Source organism: Xiphophorus hellerii, chromosome 1 (genome assembly GCF_003331165.1).
Source record: "Xiphophorus hellerii strain 12219 chromosome 1, Xiphophorus_hellerii-4.1, whole genome shotgun sequence".
In the NCBI taxonomy this organism is placed as follows: Eukaryota; Metazoa; Chordata; class Actinopteri; order Cyprinodontiformes; family Poeciliidae; genus Xiphophorus; species Xiphophorus hellerii.
In genome coordinates, this window is record NC_045672.1 from 39,705 (window position 1) to 63,256 (window position 23,552).

The window sequence follows — 23,552 nt, forward strand, 5'->3', positions numbered from 1 at the left end:
TAATTACAGTAACTTACTGGCAACACTGTTGCCAGTAAGTTACTGTAATTACCATTCTACAGTACCTTTACTGTTATGATATTTCACAGTTAATTTTTACTGTGAGTGTGCTTTACAGTTTTAACTGCATTACTGTAAATGTAGTTTATAGTATAATACAGTAATTGTATTTTATAGTAAAGCTGGTCTACTGTAAACTTGTTTCACAACATAATGTCAGAGTTTTACTGTAAATTAAAGTTTACATTTTTTTAATATAAGAATATTTTACCATAAACCGAAAAATTTCATAAAAGAAATTTTAGTCCAAGTACTGTGAATAACAGGTATTTATTTTCAGCAGATTTGTAGAAATAAAATCCATTTACATATTCGCAATGTCATAAAGAACAATGTCACAATAGAATATAATGTGCTATAAAACAACAAAACCATAGAACACATTTCCTACATCAGAAGAACTTTTATTCCATTCGTCAAACAAAATCAGTGGGATCCATCTTGTGGAAGCTGAACTGTAAAGAATAAGACAGACAATGTGGGAGGTCGTGAGATGGTCAGGAAGTTATCTACATTTTCAAATCGACAGGAAGGTTGACAAATTAAGCTGAAGTGACAATGTTCAAATGCATAAAATCTTTGTCATAAAGCAGCATTAAGTTGATAATTTGTTTAAAAAAAAAATCAATTGGACTGAAGTGATAATAGAAGCTGCATAAAGAATGAGCAGGACTAGCTTCACTTCAGGTTTTTGGATTGTTTATGGCAAAAGCAGTCAGTCAGTCAGTCTTCAGTAATTCAAAAGATTACGTACTACAAATGTCCCCAAGGGGACGATGAAGTACAACAATCTTTTTAGTCATTTTGTTGGTGCTGACGGATTACTGCAAAGGTGTGCCTAATAAACTGAAAACTGCATAGTATAAAAATACACCACACTTAAACGACTACACATTTATGCATTTCTGTGATTTATTAAGAGATGCAGCGACATCCACTTTTTACCACGGACACAGAAAAGATGCAGGCTACTCTAAAGGGCTATTGTGTAGGAATCACATGGCATTTATAAATAATCATTAAAATCAGATTAAAAAGGCTAAAGTAAAGTCAGAGCATGCAAGATAGGAGGAAAAGACAACAAAATAATAAACATTTACATTTGGTAAAATACTTACCTAGTTGGAAGTCCTCCATTCAAATTCAGCAAGTTGTTGGAAGAAGGTGGTGATCTGGGAGTTGACACTGACTACTTTCCTCTTGACAAGACTTCCCGTCTTGCGGCTTGTACCGACTTTGGCTGTGCATTTGGTACCAACATCTGGATTGATCCTCACAAAGAATCTTTTAACAGAAATAAAATATATTAATTGTAATTTTTAATGAAGACGTACAATACAGCAATCAGCTATGGTTCTTCACCATCAGTCAAACTGTCCATCCATCCATCCATCCATCCATCCATCTTCTTCCGCTTATCCGAGGTCGGGTCGCGGGGGTAGCAGCTTCAGAAGGGAGGCCCAGACTTCCCTCTCCCCAGCCACTTTTTCTAGCTCCTCCGGGGGAATCCCGAGGCGTTCCCAGGCCAGCCGAGAGACATAGTCCCTCCAGCGTGTCCTGGGTCTTCCCCGGGGCCTCCTCCCGGTGGGACGTGCCCGGAACACCTCACCAGGGAGGCGTCCAGGAGGCATCCTGACCAGATGCCCGAGCCACCTCAACTGGCTCCTCTCGATGTGAAGGAGCAGCGGCTCTACTCTGAGTCCCTCCCGGATGACTGAGCTTCTCACCCTGTCTCTAAGGGAGAGCCCAGCCACCCTACGGAGAAAACCCATTTCGGCCGCTTGTATCCGCGATCTCGTTCTTTCGGTCATGACCCAAAGCTCATGACCATAGATGAGGGTGGGAACGTAGATCGACCGGTAAATCGAGAGCTTCACTTTTTGGCTCAGCTCTCTCTTCACCACGACGGACCGGTACAGCGCCCGCTTGACAGCAGACGCTGCGCCAATCCGCCTGTCGATCTCCCGCTCCCTTCTTCCCCCATTCGTGAACAAGATCCCGAGATACTTAAACTCCTCCACTTGGGGCAGGACACCCCCCCTGACCCGGAGAAGGCACTCTACCCTTTTCCGGCTCAAGACCATGGCCTCGGATTTGGAGGCACTGATCCCCATCCCGGCCGCTTCACACTCGGCTGCGAACCGCTCCAGCGAGAGCTGCAGATCACGATCTGATGAAGCCAAAAGGACCACATCGTCTGCGAAAAGCAGAGATGAGATCCTAAGGCCACCAAATCGGATCCCCTCAACACCTTGGCTGCGCCTAGAAATTCTGTCCATGAAAGTGATGAACAGAATCGGTGACAAAGGGCAGCCCTGGCGGAGTCCAACTCTCACCGGAAACAAGCCCGACTTACTGCCGGCAATGCGGACCAGACTCTGACACCGGTCATACAGGGACCTGACAGCCCGTATCAAAGGGCCCGGTACCCCATACTCCCGGAGAACCCCCCACAGGGCTCCCCGAGGGACACGGTCGAACGCCTTCTCCAAGTCCACAAAACACATGTAGACTGGTTGGGCGAACTCCCATGCACCCTCCAGGACCCTGCCGAGGGTGTAGAGCTGGTCCAGCGTTCCACGACCAGGACGAAAACCACACTGCTCTTCCTGAATCCGAGGTTCGACTATCCGACGGACCCTCCTCTCCAGGACCCCTGAATAGACCTTGCCAGGGAGGCTTAAGAGTGTGACCCCTCTATAATTGGAGCACACCCTCCGGTCCCCCTTTTTGAACAGGGGGACCACCACCCCAGTCTGCCAATCCAGGGGAACTGCCCCCGATGTCCATGCGACATTGCAGAGTCGCGTCAACCAACACAACCCTACAACATCCAGAGCCTTAAGGAACTCCGGGCGGATCTCATCCACCCCCGGGGCCTTGCCACCGAGGAGCTTTTTAACCACCTCGGCGACCTCGCCCCCAGAGATTGGAGAGCCCAACCCAGAGTCCCCAGGCTCCGCTTCCTCAGTGGAAGGCATGTTGGTGGGATTGAGGAGGTCTTCGAAGTACTCTGCCCACCGGCCCACAACGTCCCGAGTAGAGGTCAGCAGCACACCATCCCCACTATAAACAGTGTTGGTGCTGCATCGCTTCCCCCCCCTGAGACGCCGGATGGTGGACCAGAATCGCCTCGAAGCCGTACGGAAGTCTTTCTCCATGGCCTCTCCAAACTCCTCCCACGCCCGAGTTTTTGCCTCAGCAACCGCCCGAGCCGCATGCCGCTTCGCCCGCCGGTATCCATCAGCTGCTTCCGGAGTCCCACAGGCCAAAAAGGCCCGATAGGACTCCTTCTTCAGCCTGACGGCATCCCTCACCGAAGGTGTCCACCAGCGGGTTCGAGGGTTGCCGCCGCGACAGGCACCGACAACCTTGCGGCCACAGCTCCGATCGGCCCGCCTCGACAATGGAGGCACGGAACACGGTCCACTCAGACTCCATGTCCCCCACCTCCCCCGGGACGTGTTCGAAGTTTTGCCGGAGATGGGAGTTAAAGCTCCGTCTCACAGGGGATTCCGCCAGACGTTCCCAGCAGACCCTCACAACACGTTTGGGCCTGCCAGGTCTGACCGGCTTTCGCCCCCACCACCGGAGCCAACTCACCACCAGGTAGTGGTCAGTGGACAGCTCCGCACCTCTCTTCACCCGAGTGTCCAAGACATACGGCCGCAGATCCGATGAAACGATGACAAAGTCGATCATCGAACTGCGGCCTAGGGTGTCCTGGTGCCAAGTGCACATATGGACACCCTTATGCTTGAACATGGTGTTCGTTATGGACAATCCATGGCGAGCACAGAAGTCCAGCAACAGAACACCGCTCGAGTTCAGGTCGGGCGGGCCGTTCCTCCCAACCACGCCCCTCCAGGTCTCACTGTCATTGCCCACGTGAGCGTTGAAGTCCCCCAGCAGAACAAGGGAGTCCCCAGGAGGAGCACTCTCCAGTACCCCCTCTAAGGACTCCAAAAAGGGTGGGTAATCTGAACTGTCATTCGGCCCGTAAGCACAAACGACAGTCAGAACCCGTCCCCCCACCCGTAGGCGGAGGGATGCTACCCTCTCGTTCACCGGGGTAAACCCCAACGTACAGGCGCCGAGATGGGGAGCAACAAGTATGCCCACTCCTGCCCGACGCCTCTCACCTTGGGCAACTCCAGAGTGGAAGTATGTCCAGCCCCTCTCAAGGAGACTGGTTCCAGAACCAGAGCCGTGCGTCGAGGTGAGACCGACTATTTCTAGCCGGAACCTCTCAACCTCACGCACTAGCTCCGGCTCCTTCCCCACCAGAGAGGTGACATTCCACGTCCCAAGAGCCAGTTTCTGCAACCGAGGATCGGACCGCCAGGGTCCCCTCCCTCTGCTGCCACCCATCCCACACTGCACCCGACCCCTTTGGCCCCTCCCACGGGTGGTGGGCCCATGGGAGGGGGGGCCCATGTTTCCTCTTCGGGCTGAGCCCGGCCGGGCTCCATGGGTAAAAGCCCGGCCACCAGACGCTCGCCATCGTGCCCCCCCTCCAGGCCTGGCTCCAGAGTGGGGCCCCGGTGACCCGCGTCCGGGCGAGGGAACACCAAGTCCAAGGTTTTCCTTCATCATTGGGGTCTTCGGGCTGCTCTTTGTCTGGTCCCTCACCTAGGACCTGTCTGCCTTGGGTGACCCTACCAGGGGCATGAAGCCCCAGACAGCATAGCTCCTAGGATCATTGGGACACTCAAACCCCTCCACCACGATAAGGTGGCAGCCCATGGAGGAGCAGTCAAACTGTCATTAAATTTAATTCATAAATGGCTTGGTGTAGAGTACTTGCCGTTGTATCATCTCCAGCGTGGTGGATGCTGACTCCTGATACTCCAGATTGAAGACATAATATGACCCAAAAAAGACAGCAAGGACGCTGGCAAAGTCATGTAGTTGCTCAGGCTCGAAAAATACCTTCTCCTCCATACTGACCATCCACCGGGTTGCAGACATCAAGCTATTTCCTAAAATAGACAAACCCTTACAATTACAACAATTACCTAATTACATACATTGCTACAAAAAAATTATAGTGATAGAAAATATTCCTCTTACCAAGCATGATTACCCTTGGTGTAGTGGGTAAGGTCATTTCCATTTCAACAGACATCTTGGTGGAAGATACCTTTAAAACATAAAAGGAAAACTCTCTTAAATATGAATTACTGGTAGTAATTTATATTTAAAGGGCCAGTTCACCCAGATTACAACAGGTTTTTGAGAACCTCATCCCGGAGACTAGACTAGACTTTACCCCTACATCCTGCTACCACTCTGAAACAGCGGATGTGAATGACAGTTTGTGGGGCTAAATGCATTTTTTAAAGCATTACATTCCACAAATACAGTTCCACAAATGTTCAGTCTGACTTCTGCAATGGCGGTGACTCCTGTGCATGTGGGACCTGAATGCAGAAAATTTTCTGAAGGAAGCAGGACATTGCTCTATTCCACATGCAAACCGATAATTAGCTGTGTGTTGATGTTTCTTCACATGACTACAAAATTCTGTAAATTCTGAAGTACAAATGCTGCAGAATTTACACCTGTACATAGTTGCACCTGTTAGTACTGACTTAACTTTAAATTTGCAGGAGCATGGTTTAAACATGTGAACAGTCCTTATATGTAACCAGGGTTGGAAATTAACTTTTTTGTCCACCTGCCACTGTAGCTGAACCAACTCAAAAAATAACAGAAACCACTTTAATGTTTTTCACCTTTGTCCTCATTTACAGACTCTTATACACTATGTTGGAGATGTAATGGTACTTTAGCAGGCTAACCAGCTGTAGCAAGCTCAAAGTTATAGATTAGGTTAGCTGCTCCTCTACATTTCCAGACTATTTTGTGGCTTCAAATATGTTTGAAGAGCTTTTTACCTGTTGTCTTGTCTTTTGAAGAGATGAAGCTATGTTAGCAGTCAGCAGGACAGAACTGCACAGCCACTTGGAGGGAAAAAGCTTGGGAGTGAAAAAAAAAGGTCATCTGAAGAAAAGAAAAAAAAAGAACAATGTTAGAAATTCATCATTGCGGACCTACGTAGCTAATCTGCACTTTTAACGTTTGCAAGATCATGGTTTAAACAAATGAACAGTCATTAGATGTAAAAAAAAAGAAAAGGGGGGGAGGATCAATTATCAGTTAAGGTTATATTGTTCGACAAAGGATGTAACAACAATGCTAACAGACACTCACGCACTGAGCTCATCTCAACCCAAAGCCGCCTGAGGAAGATTAAGCGGCAAAAGTCAAGCTAAAACCTTCAACGGTAAAATTAGCACCTTAGCTAATGTTAATTCCAAACCAGCTCAAAAAATAACACCACCATATTTTCCTATCTTTCACCTCATTTACAGACACGTAACTTATAAGGTTGCAATATGCCAGTCATATAAAACACCAGAGTTAGTAAAGGTAACGTTATTTTACCAGGCTAACCAGAACAAACGAGCTCATGCTATAATGCTAAGTTATAGCATTATAGCATGATGCTACAAGCTACGTTAACTCCATCTAAAATGTACATTTCCAGACTAGGTTTTGGCTTCAAACAGTTTTCTAAGAAGTGTTTTTTTACCTGTCTTGAAGAGCTGAAGCAGTGTGAGCCCACAGCACGGAGACAGAGCTGCACTTGCACTTGGAGAGAAAAAGCTGGTTGGAAGCGAAGCCACTCTTGATGACGTAGCTAGATAAACTGCATATTAATGTTAGCTAGGATGTGAAAAAAACAAAAGTGCATGCTCTCTTTCTGCCTTAAAAATATGTAACCACTAAAGGAGTAAAAATACAGAAACAGGGAACCACGATGAAGCAGCTATGATGACCGTTGGAAATCAAATATAATTCTTACTGTATATTATAAGTACAGTACCACTACTGTAATGTGTAAACAGTAAATTACTGCAAATTCAAAACATACAGTAAGTTACTGTAATACTATGTACTATACCCATAATGCAATGCAAATTACAGTAACTACTTGTAAAGATGTCTTATGGTAGTTTTACTGGGCATTTTGTGGTATTTAACTGTAAAAAATACAGCACAGGCTAACAGTGTATGATGACCGTTGGAAATCAAATAGAATTCTTACTGTATATTATAAGTACAGTACCACTACTGTAATGTGTAAACAGTAAATTACTGCAAATTCAAAACATACAGTAAGTTACTGTAATACTATGTACTATACCCATGATGCAATGCAAATTACAGTAACTACTGTTAAGGACAAATGATTATTTTTAGTGCTTAATACAGTTAATCTACAACATGTGTAAAAAGGTATATTCAATATTCTTATTTGGAACAGGTTTTGTCTGAGATGCGAGATGGAGCTGAATAGCAGGCATTCAGACAAGCAGGGACCTCCCCCACACACAGAGCAATAAAAGTAGCATTCCGATGGGGTAGAAGTAAGGGAGTTTCGGGGAAAGAGACTTCAGAGGTATCTGCGAAATCTCATCTCAGGATTTTCGGCGCCAGGGATCCCCCGTACTAGACAGGGAGTAGCACTAAGTGGTCCGCCCTTTTACTTAGACAAAAACCAGACATCTTTGCCGTAAATCAGGGAGGTTCTTAAGTTTCTCTGAGTCCCTACGGAGTTTCTAATTGGTCAAAGAACGGAACGCCTTGACTGCATATATTAAACTGAAGAAACACCCACTCAGTATAAAATTTCGGGTCAGCGCTAAAATAGAGAGAGAGCGGCCACTATTTTTTGCCTTTTTGTTTGTCTTTGTTTTGTGTTTTGTCTGTCTTCCCGTTGTCTCTTTATTTTTATGAGAAAATGCATATCTCTGTTCCTCTGCAGCTTTGTTGTTCATTGCTTTGTATGGAATTAAACTCTGTGATCTGTGACGTCAACACGCAGTGTTGTGGTTTCCTTGTCGCTGCACGTCGCCCACGGAGAGCGTCACTAGCGGAGAACGTCACTCGCCGAGGATCCCGGGAAGATTAAAAGAGGAAAGAGCCAAACGCTTTGTCCAAAGTTAACGTTAAATTATCCTCTTTTTTAACACTACTTGTAAAGATGTCTTATGGTAGTTTTACTGGGCATTTTGTGGTATTTAACTGTAGAAAATACAGCAAAGGATAACAGTGTACCTTTCTCGACAATAATTGAATAGACCCTTTTCACATGACGTCACACAACTTCCGTTTTGGCTCGAAGCTGTGTATCCTTAGTTCCGGTGTACATAGTAAGTAATGATAAAGTTGTCTATTTCATATATATATATATGTCATATATATATATATATATATATATATATATATATATATATATATATATATATATATATATATATATAGCGAGAGAGAGAGAGAGAGAGAGAGAGAGAGATGTATAAATCTGACAGCATATGTTGATCAGACAGATCACCGGAGCATGGAGTTTACACAGTCTCTAAAACATTTGCCTAAAATAAGATTTGAAGATATATCACGATTTGCAAACCAGTTCTCTCTGACAAAAAAATCTAAATTAGACAAAGGCTACAAATTCTCTCCCGAACAATACCTGTTTGACTATGAAGGTAGGTATTTTTGTTTTGCGTAACCGTTAGCTTAGCATTAGTGAATTTTGTTAGCTAGCTAACTACATGACATAACTGTTCCTTAACCAGAACTTTTTACTGTTTTTGAACTATAACGTTTTAGGCTCTAATCTTGATCAGATTATTAAATTATAGACTGGAGTTGCCACTCATCCCATAAAATAGGGATTTGTTTGTTATAAGCAGAGATGTCCGGTGCCGCCGCTGCTTTGTAATGCCTTTAATCGGACCACTTTTTCGGTAACGAATAATCTAACGAGTTCGTATTTCAAATCCAGTAATCAGATTAAAGTTATTTATCCAAATCATTGCACATTAATATTTTCTTGTGTATTTATTTTTATTCCTTCTTTGCGTCTTTGGGAGAGACTCTGTGACAGCAGTGACAGAAACATGAACAGTGCATGGAGATGCGCATTTTGTTGCTGGAAAAACAGAAATATCGTCAAGCCCAACTGTTATTTGTGGCTTTTGTCTTGTTTTTTCTAAACTTATAAAAAATAATGATTCACCGGTTGCGTTTTTTGGGGGACTTGTGTTTGAACGTGAAGTTCAAAGATGGAAAAATACAACAAAACAAAAAGAGAAATTATGAATCACATCAGAATATGTGAATGATGCATGTAAATCTTTTAAGTCAATATTTAAAATACTATTCTAAACAACGTTGTTGGAAGCTGCCCTTTATTTTCCATTAATACAGAAAATGAACCTCTAAACGTTACATCACTGACAGGCGGCGGTGTATATGTTTCCTAACTGTGGCTAAAGCTGCTGCTAGCTGGTTTACTCATGATCGGAAGCTGGTTCCTTTGAATACAGTTGGAGAATGGTAAATTGACAATGACTGATAACGGTTATCTAACACGTAAACACCGTTTTATAAAATACAGAGAGTGAACCTCTAACGTTACAGCGCTGACAGGCGGCGGTGTATATGTTTCCTAACTGTGGCTAAAGCTGCTGCTAGCTGGTTTACTCATGATCAGAGGCTGGTTCCTTTGAATACAGTTGGAGAATGGTAAATTGACAATGACTTATAACGGTTATCTAGCACGTAAACACTGTTTTATAAAACACAGAAAGTGAACCTCTAAACGTTACAGCGCTGACAGAGAGTATATTTTTCCTAAATGTGGCTAAAGCTGCTGCTAGGTGGTTTACTCTCCGATCGGAGGCTGTTTATTTTATACACAGATAGAGAATGGTGAATTTACAATGATTAGTAACAGCTATCTAACACTTAAATGCTGTTATTATTAAACTTACCTTTTATTATATCCTTAAGATTATGAAAATGCGGGAAGTTTTCAGCTTGGTTCCCAAGGCAAAATCACACCGGAAGTAAAGATACCCAGTTTTGAGTTATTGCGGCCATTGTCTGACGTCACTGTGAAAAGGGTCTATTGGGTGATGGGAAATCCCCATGGAGATTGAATAAAAATCCTGTGGTCTTCCACACAAGAAGACACCCTGGCATGGTGTTAAATTTTTATATGAAACCCTACCTTGTTGTATTTGTACAAGTTCAATCACGTAAGAAATTGGTTGCTTGTTTGGAACTGTGGTTTGTGTCTATGCTTACAAAAACATTGACCCTGGATTGAAGTCCAAGCAAAACCTACGTAGTGGTATTTGTAGAAGTTTGAATGCATTAGTTGTCAGTTGCGTGGTTGGCACAATGGATAGTGCCTGTGCTTTGGACACATGCATCCTGGGTTCGAGTCCAGGTCATTGCATGGTTTTTAGAGCTTATATCAAGTAGCATAGTATTTGTAGACGTTCGAGTGATGCATGTGTTGGGTGCTCTTGTTGCCCAGTTAACATGGGTTCAAGACCTGTGGGGGGGGGGGGTGGAGAGAGAGAAATTTTGTTTTAAGGAGGCCCGGGGGTCTCTCCCCCCTGGGGAGTGAGCCAGGGCCTCTCTCCTCTGCTTAAGGCAGAGGGGAGATGGCCCGGGGGTCTCTCCCCCCTGGGGAGTGAGCCAGGGCCTCTCTCCTCTGCTTAAGGCAGAGGGGAGATGGCCCGGGGGTCTCTCCCCCCTGGGGAGTGAGCCAGGGCCTCTCTCCTCTGCTTAAGGCAGAGGGGAGATGGCCCGGGGGTCTCTCCCCCCTGGGGAGTGAGCCAGGGCCTCTCTCCTCTGCTTAAGGCAGAGGGGAGATGGCCCGGGGGTCTCTCCCCCCTGGGGAGTGAGCCAGGGCCTCTCTCCTCTGCTTAAGGCAGAGGGGAGATGGCCCGGGGGTCTCTCCCCCCTGGGGAGTGAGCCAGGGCCTCTCTCCTCTGCTTAAGGCAGAGGGGAGATGGCCCGGGGGTCTCTCCCCCCTGGGGAGTGAGCCAGGGCCTCTCTCCTCTGCTTAAGGCAGAGGGGAGATGGCCCGGGGGTCTCTCCCCCCTGGGGAGTGAGCCAGGGCCTCTCTCCTCTGCTTAAGGCAGAGGGGAGATGGCCCGGGGGTCTCTCTCCTCTGCTTAAGGCAGAGGGGAGATGGCCCGGGGGTCTCTCCCCCCTGGGGAGTGAGCCAGGGCCTCTCTCCTCTGCTTAAGGCAGAGGGGAGATGGCCCGGGGGTCTCTCCCCCCTGGGGAGTGAGCCAGGGCCTCTCTCCTCTGCTTAAGGCAGAGGGGAGATGGCCCGGGGGTCTCTCTCCTCTGCTTAAGGCAGAGGGGAGATGGCCCGGGGGTCTCTCCCCCCTGGGGAGTGAGCCAGGGCCTCTCTCCTCTGCTTAAGGCAGAGGGGAGATGGCCCGGGGGTCTCTCCCCCCTGGGGAGTGAGCCAGGGCCTCTCTCCTCTGCTTAAGGCAGAGGGGAGATGGCCCGGGGGTCTCTCTCCTCTGCTTAAGGCAGAGGGGAGATGGCCCGGGGGTCTCTCCCCCCTGGGGAGTGAGCCAGGGCCTCTCTCCTCTGCTTAAGGCAGAGGGGAGATGGCCCGGGGGTCTCTCCCCCCTGGGGAGTGAGCCAGGGCCTCTCTCCTCTGCTTAAGGCAGAGGGGAGATGGCCCGGGGGTCTCTCTCCTCTGCTTAAGGCAGAGGGGAGATGGCCCGGGGGTCTCTCCCCCCTGGGGAGTGAGCCAGGGCCTCTCTCCTCTGCTTAAGGCAGAGGGGAGATGGCCCGGGGGTCTCTCCCCCCTGGGGAGTGAGCCAGGGCCTCTCTCCTCTGCTTAAGGCAGAGGGGAGATGGCCCGGGGGTCTCTCTCCTCTGCTTAAGGCAGAGGGGAGATGGCCCGGGGGTCTCTCCCCCCTGGGGAGTGAGCCAGGGCCTCTCTCCTCTGCTTAAGGCAGAGGGGAGATGGCCCGGGGGTCTCTCCCCCCTGGGGAGTGAGCCAGGGCCTCTCTCCTCTGCTTAAGGCAGAGGGGAGATGGCCCGGGGGTCTCTCTCCTCTGCTTAAGGCAGAGGGGAGATGGCCCGGGGGTCTCTCCCCCCTGGGGAGTGAGCCAGGGCCTCTCTCCTCTGCTTAAGGCAGAGGGGAGATGGCCCGGGGGTCTCTCTCCTCTGCTTAAGGCAGAGGGGAGATGGCCCGGGGGTCTCTCCCCCCTGGGGAGTGAGCCAGGGCCTCTCTCCTCTGCTTAAGGCAGAGGGGAGATGGCCCGGGGGTCTCTCCCCCCTGGGGAGTGAGCCAGGGCCTCTCTCCTCTGCTTAAGGCAGAGGGGAGATGGCCCGGGGGTCTCTCCCCCCTGGGGAGTGAGCCAGGGCCTCTCTCCTCTGCTTAAGGCAGAGGGGAGATGGCCCGGGGGTCTCTCTCCTCTGCTTAAGGCAGAGGGGAGATGGCCCGGGGGTCTCTCCCCCCTGGGGAGTGAGCCAGGGCCTCTCTCCTCTGCTTAAGGCAGAGGGGAGATGGCCCGGGGGTCTCTCTCCTCTGCTTAAGGCAGAGGGGAGATGGCCCGGGGGTCTCTCCCCCCTGGGGAGTGAGCCAGGGCCTCTCTCCTCTGCTTAAGGCAGAGGGGAGATGGCCCGGGGGTCTCTCCCCCCTGGGGAGTGAGCCAGGGCCTCTCTCCTCTGCTTAAGGCAGAGGGGAGATGGCCCGGGGGTCTCTCCCCCCTGGGGAGTGAGCCAGGGCCTCTCTCCTCTGCTTAAGGCAGAGGGGAGATGGCCCGGGGGTCTCTCCCCCCTGGGGAGTGAGCCAGGGCCTCTCTCCTCTGCTTAAGGCAGAGGGGAGATGGCCCGGGGGTCTCTCCCCCCTGGGGAGTGAGCCAGGGCCTCTCTCCTCTGCTTAAGGCAGAGGGGAGATGGCCCGGGGGTCTCTCCCCCCTGGGGAGTGAGCCAGGGCCTCTCTCCTCTGCTTAAGGCAGAGGGGAGATGGCCCGGGGGTCTCTCCCCCCTGGGGAGTGAGCCAGGGCCTCTCTCCTCTGCTTAAGGCAGAGGGGAGATGGCCCGGGGGTCTCTCTCCTCTGCTTAAGGCAGAGGGGAGATGGCCCGGGGGTCTCTCCCCCCTGGGGAGTGAGCCAGGGCCTCTCTCCTCTGCTTAAGGCAGAGGGGAGATGGCCCGGGGGTCTCTCCCCCCTGGGGAGTGAGCCAGGGCCTCTCTCCTCTGCTTAAGGCAGAGGGGAGATGGCCCGGGGGTCTCTCTCCTCTGCTTAAGGCAGAGGGGAGATGGCCCGGGGGTCTCTCCCCCCTGGGGAGTGAGCCAGGGCCTCTCTCCTCTGCTTAAGGCAGAGGGGAGATGGCCCGGGGGTCTCTCCCCCCTGGGGAGTGAGCCAGGGCCTCTCTCCTCTGCTTAAGGCAGAGGGGAGATGGCCCGGGGGTCTCTCTCCTCTGCTTAAGGCAGAGGGGAGATGGCCCGGGGGTCTCTCCCCCCTGGGGAGTGAGCCAGGGCCTCTCTCCTCTGCTTAAGGCAGAGGGGAGATGGCCCGGGGGTCTCTCCCCCCTGGGGAGTGAGCCAGGGCCTCTCTCCTCTGCTTAAGGCAGAGGGGAGATGGCCCGGGGGTCTCTCTCCTCTGCTTAAGGCAGAGGGGAGATGGCCCGGGGGTCTCTCCCCCCTGGGGAGTGAGCCAGGGCCTCTCTCCTCTGCTTAAGGCAGAGGGGAGATGGCCCGGGGGTCTCTCCCCCCTGGGGAGTGAGCCAGGGCCTCTCTCCTCTGCTTAAGGCAGAGGGGAGATGGCCCGGGGGTCTCTCTCCTCTGCTTAAGGCAGAGGGGAGATGGCCCGGGGGTCTCTCCCCCCTGGGGAGTGAGCCAGGGCCTCTCTCCTCTGCTTAAGGCAGAGGGGAGATGGCCCGGGGGTCTCTCCCCCCTGGGGAGTGAGCCAGGGCCTCTCTCCTCTGCTTAAGGCAGAGGGGAGATGGCCCGGGGGTCTCTCTCCTCTGCTTAAGGCAGAGGGGAGATGGCCCGGGGGTCTCTCCCCCCTGGGGAGTGAGCCAGGGCCTCTCTCCTCTGCTTAAGGCAGAGGGGAGATGGCCCGGGGGTCTCTCTCCTCTGCTTAAGGCAGAGGGGAGATGGCCCGGGGGTCTCTCCCCCCTGGGGAGTGAGCCAGGGCCTCTCTCCTCTGCTTAAGGCAGAGGGGAGATGGCCCGGGGGTCTCTCCCCCCTGGGGAGTGAGCCAGGGCCTCTCTCCTCTGCTTAAGGCAGAGGGGAGATGGCCCGGGGGTCTCTCCCCCCTGGGGAGTGAGCCAGGGCCTCTCTCCTCTGCTTAAGGCAGAGGGGAGATGGCCCGGGGGTCTCTCCCCCCTGGGGAGTGAGCCAGGGCCTCTCTCCTCTGCTTAAGGCAGAGGGGAGATGGCCCGGGGGTCTCTCCCCCCTGGGGAGTGAGCCAGGGCCTCTCTCCTCTGCTTAAGGCAGAGGGGAGATGGCCCGGGGGTCTCTCCCCCCTGGGGAGTGAGCCAGGGCCTCTCTCCTCTGCTTAAGGCAGAGGGGAGATGGCCCGGGGGTCTCTCCCCCCTGGGGAGTGAGCCAGGGCCTCTCTCCTCTGCTTAAGGCAGAGGGGAGATGGCCCGGGGGTCTCTCCCCCCTGGGGAGTGAGCCAGGGCCTCTCTCCTCTGCTTAAGGCAGAGGGGAGATGGCCCGGGGGTCTCTCCCCCCTGGGGAGTGAGCCAGGGCCTCTCTCCTCTGCTTAAGGCAGAGGGGAGATGGCCCGGGGGTCTCTCCCCCCTGGGGAGTGAGCCAGGGCCTCTCTCCTCTGCTTAAGGCAGAGGGGAGATGGCCCGGGGGTCTCTCCCCCCTGGGGAGTGAGCCAGGGCCTCTCTCCTCTGCTTAAGGCAGAGGGGAGATGGCCCGGTCCGATTTGACTCCTAAGCAGAGGAGAGAGACCCTGAGTCACTCACCTCTGCCTAAGCATGTTTATTTGGAGAAGGAAGAAGGTGCTAATTCCGCACGATGCTGCAAGATGCTACAGCCGCACGATGCTAAGGCTGCACGATGCTACAGTAATAGTCCTAGGTGCATTCAACAGACAGATATACATATATAGATCCCCCCCGCCCCCAAGTCCAACTCAGGTCTCAAATCTTTGAGAAAGAGGTATGAAGTAGGAGTTTCTTAAAGTGACTGTGGCACGATGCTAATTCCGCAAGATGCTACAGCCGCACGATGCTACTGCGGCACGATGCTACTGCGGCACGATGCTAATGCCGCACGATGCTGCAAGATGCTACAGCCGCACGATGCTAATGCCGCACGATGCTACAGTAATAGTCCTAGGTGCATTCAACAGACAGATATACATATATAGATTTTTCCCCCCCAAAGTCCATCTCAGGTCTCAAATCTTTGAGAAAGAGGTATGAAGTAGGAGTTTCTTAAAGAGACAGATGCCAATTGTTTCAGGTATACAAAATCAAGTTTCTTTGTTATAAATAACATTTTCATAACAACTAAATATAACTTAACTACATGACCATGGTTTCCTCCGGATACCTGCTAAGCCCAGTGGTAGGGGCACTAGGGCACTCCACAACTGACCCACCGTGTTTTTGCATTAAAAAAAAGTCACAAGTTACAAAAGTTCGGCAGTGAATGAGCAAGCATCATAATTTGGAAATGAAAGCATGTGAGGTCAACGGACAGATGCAGGGATGCCGTGATTGATGCTACTGCGGCACGTTGCTAATGCCGCACGATGCTAATGCCACACGATGCTGCAAGATGCTACAGCCGCACAATGCTACTGTGGCACGATGCTAATGCTGCATGATGCTAATGCCACACGATGCTGCAAGATGCTAATGCCACACGATGCTAATGCCACACGATGCTACAGCCGCACAATGCTATTGTGGCACGTTGCTAATGCCGCACGATGCTAATGCCACACGAAGCTACAGCCGCACAATGGTACTGCGGCACATTGCTAACGCCGCACGATGCTGCAAGATGCTACAGCCGCACGATGCTAATGCCGCACGATGCTGCAAGATGCTAATGCCGCACGATGCTACAGCCGCACGATGCTAATGCCGCACGATGCTGCAAAATGCTACAACCGCACGATGCTACAGCCGCACGATGCTAATGCCGCACGATGCCACAGTAATAGTCCTAGGTGCATTCAACAGACAGATATACATATATAGACCCCCCCCCTCCGTCCAACTCAGGTCTCAAATCTTTGAGAAAGAGGTATGAAGTAGGAGTTTCTTAAAGAGACAGATGCCAATTGTGTCAGGTATACAAAATCAAGTTTCTTTGTTATAAATAACATTTTCATAACAACTAAATATAACGTAACTACATGACCATGGTTTCCTCCGGATACCTGCTGAGCATCGTGCGGCATTAGCATCCTGCGACATTAGCATCGTGCAGCATTAGGATTGTGCGGCTGTAGCATCGTGCGGCATTAGCAACGTGCCACAGTAGCATCGTGCGGCTGTAGCATCTTGCAGCATCGTGCGGCATTAGCATCGTGCCGCAGTAGCATCGTGCGGCATTAGCAACGTGCCACAGTAGCATCGTGCGGCTGTAGCATCGTGCGGCATTAGCAATGTGCTACAGTAGCATTATGAAAAAAAAAGGAAAAAAAAGTAAAAATGAGAAACTGGGAAAGCTAACTTAACTTTTTTTAGTTCAAGACTATTGTAATTGTGCAGCCTCTGCTAGAATGTCAATGTTTTGTGGCTTCTTCGAAATTATGTAGACCATAATTATTATTTTGAGCAATGCTAATCAAAGCCTTTTCATTTTTTAACTAGATGCCTCGACAGCCAGCAGTGGACAGAGAGTCTCTTTTCGCAGTTCTCTGCAAGTCAAAAGAGGCTATCCTAGAAAACGGCAACATAGCCACTCCAACTGCCGCTGTCTGGACAGAGTTAAGTCAGCAGTTGGGAAATAAAATGTCTGCAAAAGCCCTGTACACATTTGTAAAGCTAAACAGACAAAACGTATGGGCAAGCTTGGAAATAAATGATCAAGAAAGTGATCCTGAAAGCCCCGTGGACACAGAGTTTGACTCAGACACAACTTCTACTGGACAATTTACAGATTTTCAGCTTGAAGTCCCATTTGAAGAATGGATTAAATTTATACCAGAAAGAGTTGAATACAATGACAAGTTTTCATCATTTGGCAAAAGGGAATACACAATTTTAAAACCTGGCACTTGGAGTCACATAATTAATGATCTGCTTTGGAAAAAGTTGAAAAGCACATGTACATTTGTATTGCAAAGAACAAAAGTTTATCCAACTGTCACTAGTAAGTACATTGATATCAAAGGCTTCTGTAAAGAGTGTCAAGGCCATGTTAAAATGACATGTGACAGAGAGCCAACGGTCAACAGCCCAATGGTGCTCCAGTGCTCCATCCAAGGTGCCGACATCTCCCTGCACACTGACCAGTCCAAAAGATTCATGTCAGGAACCCTTTGTGCACAGGTTTCAAGAGTTGTGTGAGGGTAGGATGGAACCAGCTGTATGCAGGTCAGCAAAGGCATCAGAGTTGATGGATATTGGAGATCCCGAGCCAAGTCACCTTCCAAATCTGGCAACCTTACGAAAAGCCAAGCAGGAGAGAAAAGATTTGGAATTAGGCGACAAAGACCCCATTCTGTCTTTGCAGTTATTAAAGTATAGCACACCTAACAGTGGCAGTATAAGAGATATTGGTCTGGATAAATTCTTCTGTCACTATTGGAGTCAAATGTTTATAAGGCACTGACCAAAAAATGTCCCTCAGTAGTTTGCTTTGATGCAACTGGTTCAGTTGTCAGAAAACTGGCACGACCAAATGGTACATCTGGCCACATCTTCTTATATCAAGGTGTTTCTGAGGGGAGACAACTGCTCAGTCCCAGTGGTACAAATGCTATCAGAAAGCCATGTCATTAATGCAATTGTGACATGGCTGACAGAATGGCTTCGTGCAGGCGCAGCTGTACCAAGGGAAGCTGTGAGTGACTTTTCCCTGGCTATTCTTGGTGCTCTGGTGAAGGCCTTCACTCCTCTTTCTAACCTAAAGTCATACATTGATGAATGCTTCCGTGTGCTACTTGGGAACCAGTCTGCAAAACTTCCTCTCTGTTACATCAGGGTTGATGTTGCCCACTGCATAAAGATGGTCTGCCAGTGGGACTGCATGAAAAACAAGTCACACCATGTCAAAGACTTCTTTGTCAGGGGAATAGCAAAGCTTCTTCAAGCACAAAGCTTGGACCATGCAAAGCAGTTAATACATGCCATCACTGTTGTGGCTCTCAGTGAGGCAGAAGGTGATGATAGTTCTGGAACCCCTCTTGAATCAGAGAGGTGCAAAAAATACCTGAAAGCCCAGATTGCAGAAGATTCCATCCTCATTCCAGATGAAGACACAAAGAAGTGCATCAAGTGGATCCATGTGATGACATCCAGACTGACCTACGAGACTGGGTGTCAAACATTTGTGAGGAGAGCAGGACACACGCTGCAGCTAATGGGGATAGGGATAACATCCATTTCCTCCCTGAGATTGTGCCACACATTATAAGACTTGCAAGTTACTTACCACTGTGGACAGGAATAATGGTTCCACTCTTCAAAAGCACCAGCCTCATGGCAAGCTCAGCCAATGTTGAAGCTGAATTCAAAAATGTAAAACATGGCCTGTTCAAACATGAGAACTTACCCATGCGAGTCGATCGCTTCATTTCTCGGCATCTTTCCTTCATCGAAGGAAATATGCGGATTTGCTCTGCAAAAGCAAAAAAGAGGAGGAACAAGTTGCATCAGCAGAAGATGCAGAAGTTAATCCTGCATCCATAATTACCCACAATGCTGAAGATAACAGAGAAATGGATTCTAGCGATTTAATGGAATCTGATGCCACCAGAAAGTTTTCCACAGCAGATGAAAACATGGTTGAAAATTGGAGAGGACAAATTCTTCCACCCAAAAAGAGGAAGAGGACTTCATACCTGAGTTCCTGCACTGAATGGCTCCATGCAGATTCATCATCTGGGGCCAAAAGAGTGAAAGTGGGATTATTAAAAAATGGAAACATGCATCAGCCTGTTAAAGCTGGGAAATTGTCTCTCTCTGTGTTAAACACCTGTTCCTTTGATGCCCTTTGTCAGTGCTTATGCTGTACTTTCTGTGACAGCTCTGCATTTCAAAATGTTGTCATGAATGACAGTGATAACACACTCTTGCAGCTGGTGAAATCCATAACTACAGATGGTGTGACCCCAAAGACATACTTGCAGAGGGCAGATCTACTTAGTTCAATGTTTGCAAAAACAAAGTTGAGGTCTGGTACCCACCAAATCGATGCCCAGTGCAATATTGCCACTGTTATTGGGAAGACAATGAGAAATGTATCAAGCGTTTACCTATCAAAACACTGCTCTTCACAATACTGCTGCCTAAACAAAGGAATGACCAGGGAAGTACCATTTGTTGCACCTGACATTTCTGTCCTGAAGAATTCTGGCATGGCTCAGCTTGGCACTTCAGTAGAAAAAGGACTCTTCCTTCCACCGTCTCCCTGCCTCCGACCACTGCAGAATGAATCACAATGTCCATCTGAATTCAAAACAGGAGCCAGTACCTCAGGAAATGTTCTCTGCACAGGAACCGTTACTCACAGCTACAGCATTGGAGAAATAACATGGATTGACAGTGACCTTCCAAATCCAACTGAATTTGCCTTGAGTGAATTTCCCTCCATTATGGTTCTCCAAGGAAAAACACTTACTTTGAGAGCAGTCATTGCTTTCAGGGGAAGCTTGACCAAAGATGGCCTGGGACATTATACTGCATACTGCCAGAGAACTCCATCTGTGTGGGAGCTTTATGATTACCTGGCAAATGTCTTGAAGACATTGTCTGAAAAGCAGAAAATACTACCACATGCAGTGCTATACACAGCAGATCTGTGAGGGAAAAAAATTGGGGTAGAAAGTTTGAAGACCAGACCAAAGGCAAATAGCTTCATGCCATGTTTCTGAAAGGAGTTCACATGTTCACATGAAAGGAGTTGTCTATTCAAGACAGGAGAAATTAATTTCCAATTATCAAGACACTGTTTGTTTTTGTTGTTGTTGTTTGAATTGTTCAAATCAACACAGTTTCTTATTTTACTGTCAAATTATATTGGATTTTCAAAACAGTCACTTTCATGGTTCATTAGTTCTCAAGTAGGATAGAAACCCTTCGCCTCACAGTACAGGTATTTGGGTGTGTCAATAGCAAACCATAAGGTATTCAAGTTTATACATCACCAAAAAAAAATAAATAACCAGAAATATTGTCTTACTATAACTGTATTGATTATGCCATGAATTCTTGCAAATAGTCCCCTTTCTACAAAAATACAGCAACCTCAAATACATAAAAACGACACTGAAACCAAGACTTACCTGACAGGAATGTGCTGGAAGAGAACCGGAAGTAAAACAGGAAGTACAGCCTGCAGCAGGTGAAATTAATTGTCCCCTAATTGGGTGAATGTCATCGCGTGAATGTTAAACTCTGAAAGCACCAAATAAAGTAAAATCAGATTTAGTTGGTATATTTAGAAAAAAGTAAAAATAATAATAATATCGTTATCTGAAATTATCATTTGTATAATATAATCTTTGGGTAACATTGTGGCCCAGGCTACATAGTGGCGGCGACAGCAAAAATGTTGATGTTTGGAGCAACATGGGGGGATGGTGAACTCTGATGACCTAAAAAATAACTTTTAATATTTCAGAAACCAAAGCTGCACAAACGACCGTTTTAACGGCACAAACCTGCACTAACGAAGCACTACCGAAGTAGCCCAGTTTGGTTTGTTTTGGCGCAACATGGGGGGGATGGTGACGTCATCGGCCAAAATTATAACTTTTAATATCTCGAAAATGAAAGCTGCACAAACTAAAATTTTAACTGCACAAACGGAGCACTAACGAAGTAGCCCAGTTTGGTTTGTTTTGGAGCAACATGGGGGGATGGTGAACTCTGGATGACCTAAAAAATAATTTTTAATATCTCAGAAACCAAAGCTGCACAAACGAAAATTTTAACCTGCACTAACGGAGCACTAACCACTCAGACTATTTGCCGAATTTTTTGACGTGGGTGGGGTGTCAGCTTAATCGCGCTAATTCTCGGCAGGCATGCGTTTCTCCACTGATACTCGACAAACGTCACTATTCTGCATCTTGATACGCGCAAGAGGAATAAAAACATTATCTGGCTGCTCCCTAATCACTTTCTTCTCTCTAACAAGATAAAGGACGTTTCTTTTAAACTCATTCACCGAATCTACCCTGTTAAAGTCTATTTAAAGAGATTCAATTCCAACATTGATGTGAACTGTTCCTTCTGTGTCGTTTGCCCAGAATCAGTCACTCATTTGTTCTGGTTGTGCCCTCATTCTAAAATATTTTGGCAACATTTTTGTAACTTTGTTGATTCCAAAATTTCAGCAGGCTTTCAGTTATATTGGGAAAATGTCTTATTTGGATTTCAACAAAATGGAGGAATGAATGTAAAGAGTCTCCTTATCAATTTACTAACTATTAAGGCTAAATTTCACCTACATAAATGCAAATTTTTGAAGAAAAAAACATTTTTTTTAGTTTTTTTGATCGAACTTAAACATTATTTATCAACAATTCAGTCCTCCACTAATCAAAAAGCAGAATCAACAATACGGGCTTGTAATCAACTTGGAATTTTGGATTATCTTTTATGTTAATGCACTGTGACATCTGGCACACGTATCACAATTTGTGCTATTTCCTTTATACATATTTATATTGATTGTCGTTTTCTTATCTTCTTGCTTTATTTTATGCTCCCCCTGGTAAATTATTGTTATTATCTTCCTGAGATTTGTTCACAGTACAATTGTATTGTTGTTTGTTATAATAAATAAAGTTAAAAACAAAAAAAAAGAGGAATAAAAACAACAATCATGGCGGACAATAGTGATGATTAAGCTGTTAAAGTGCTGCTCTGGTCGGACAACATCTTCAAAATCGCAAGCTCTGCTCGACCGTTAACGTCCACGTTTACTTCCGCAAACACTGACCACTATTTCTTCATGGTGGCTTGCAAAACACTGAGCAAGCGCTCTATGTGTGACGTCATTGCGCTCTTTACTGAACATGCGGGACACTTTCAGGTCGTTTGCAGTTTACGCTTGAGATCACATAAGTCAGCCTAATAGCATAATTGCCTAAATTATTAGGCTGAGGATTGGAAGTGTGAACGACCACCTCCAAAATATCCGATCAGAGACCTCAAGGCTCACCGCGCTGCATGTCTTAGGTATTTCCTTGCTTCAATCCAGCTGATTTCAATTGATGACTGATTAACAGGCGTTTGTTGAACTGCACTCAGTTGAATCAGGCACATTAAAGCAGGGAAACCTCTAAAACATGTAGGACAGTGTTGGGAAACAGTGTTGGGAAACACTGGATTAGACAAAACACCGGAATTGGGTCATTCGGGCTGCAGTGAACAAGCCTAAAAGTCACTCAAATTAACCATCCTGAAATGGCAACGTTATGGATTTAAGGAAAAACATCGGTAACATTTTTATTTGAATGCATAAGACTGACATGACGCTGGTATAAACATGAAGGAGTCTGAATGACTGTCATTCCGAAAATAACAACACTTTTAGCGCAAAATTGACACTTTTAGCGCAAAATTGACACTTTTAATGGCTTTTTAATGCAACTTTTAGTACGGCTTTGAATTAAAAGTGCCATTACCGAACAGTCATAAACATGTTCATAACAGATGTTTTGTCATGTCAGACTTATGCACACTCTTTCAAATAAAGTGCTACCAAAACATCCATCTTTTCCTTATTATTCGGATATTCCGCAATTATAAATAATTTTGGGTAATCTAACAGTTTTACATCGACCTGTTTACAGTATACAAGTCAAAGTGTCGATGTCAATAATAATAATAATAATAATAAAAATCCTGTATAAAGATATAAAAAAGTTATGATGAAGTAAGTATGAGTGGAGAAATTTTGCTTTAATTAAGTTTCTGACACAGAGGTGAAACACGACGCGTCGCTCCAACGACGGAAGAGAAGCGATGATAAAGACGAGGCTGAAAACAGAAACCTGCTCTGTTCACGTTAAAATGTTAACACGTTTAATAATTTTCTGTCAGCATGCAGGTTGTTGGTCATTCTCTGACTCTTACAGGATGTGGTAATAATACGTTAGGCTTGTCTGATTTCTTTCTCTTACAAAGTCTGCTATAAATAGTGAAACCTTTCTCTGGAATTGGCCATCAGCGCGTCGACAAAAACATACAGAAAATATTCCACAACTAGTAAATTTACATTTATTATTATTAATATATTATCCATCCATCCATATTAAATTATATATATCAAATTATTATATAGTATTATCATAATAATAATACATTCATAATTTTATTATTATTATCATTATTATTACTTTTGAAAATAAAGAGGACAATGCATATTAACCAACATGAATTGCGTAAATATGCCAGATTTAGCCAGAGAGACTGATTAATCTGTATTATTCCCA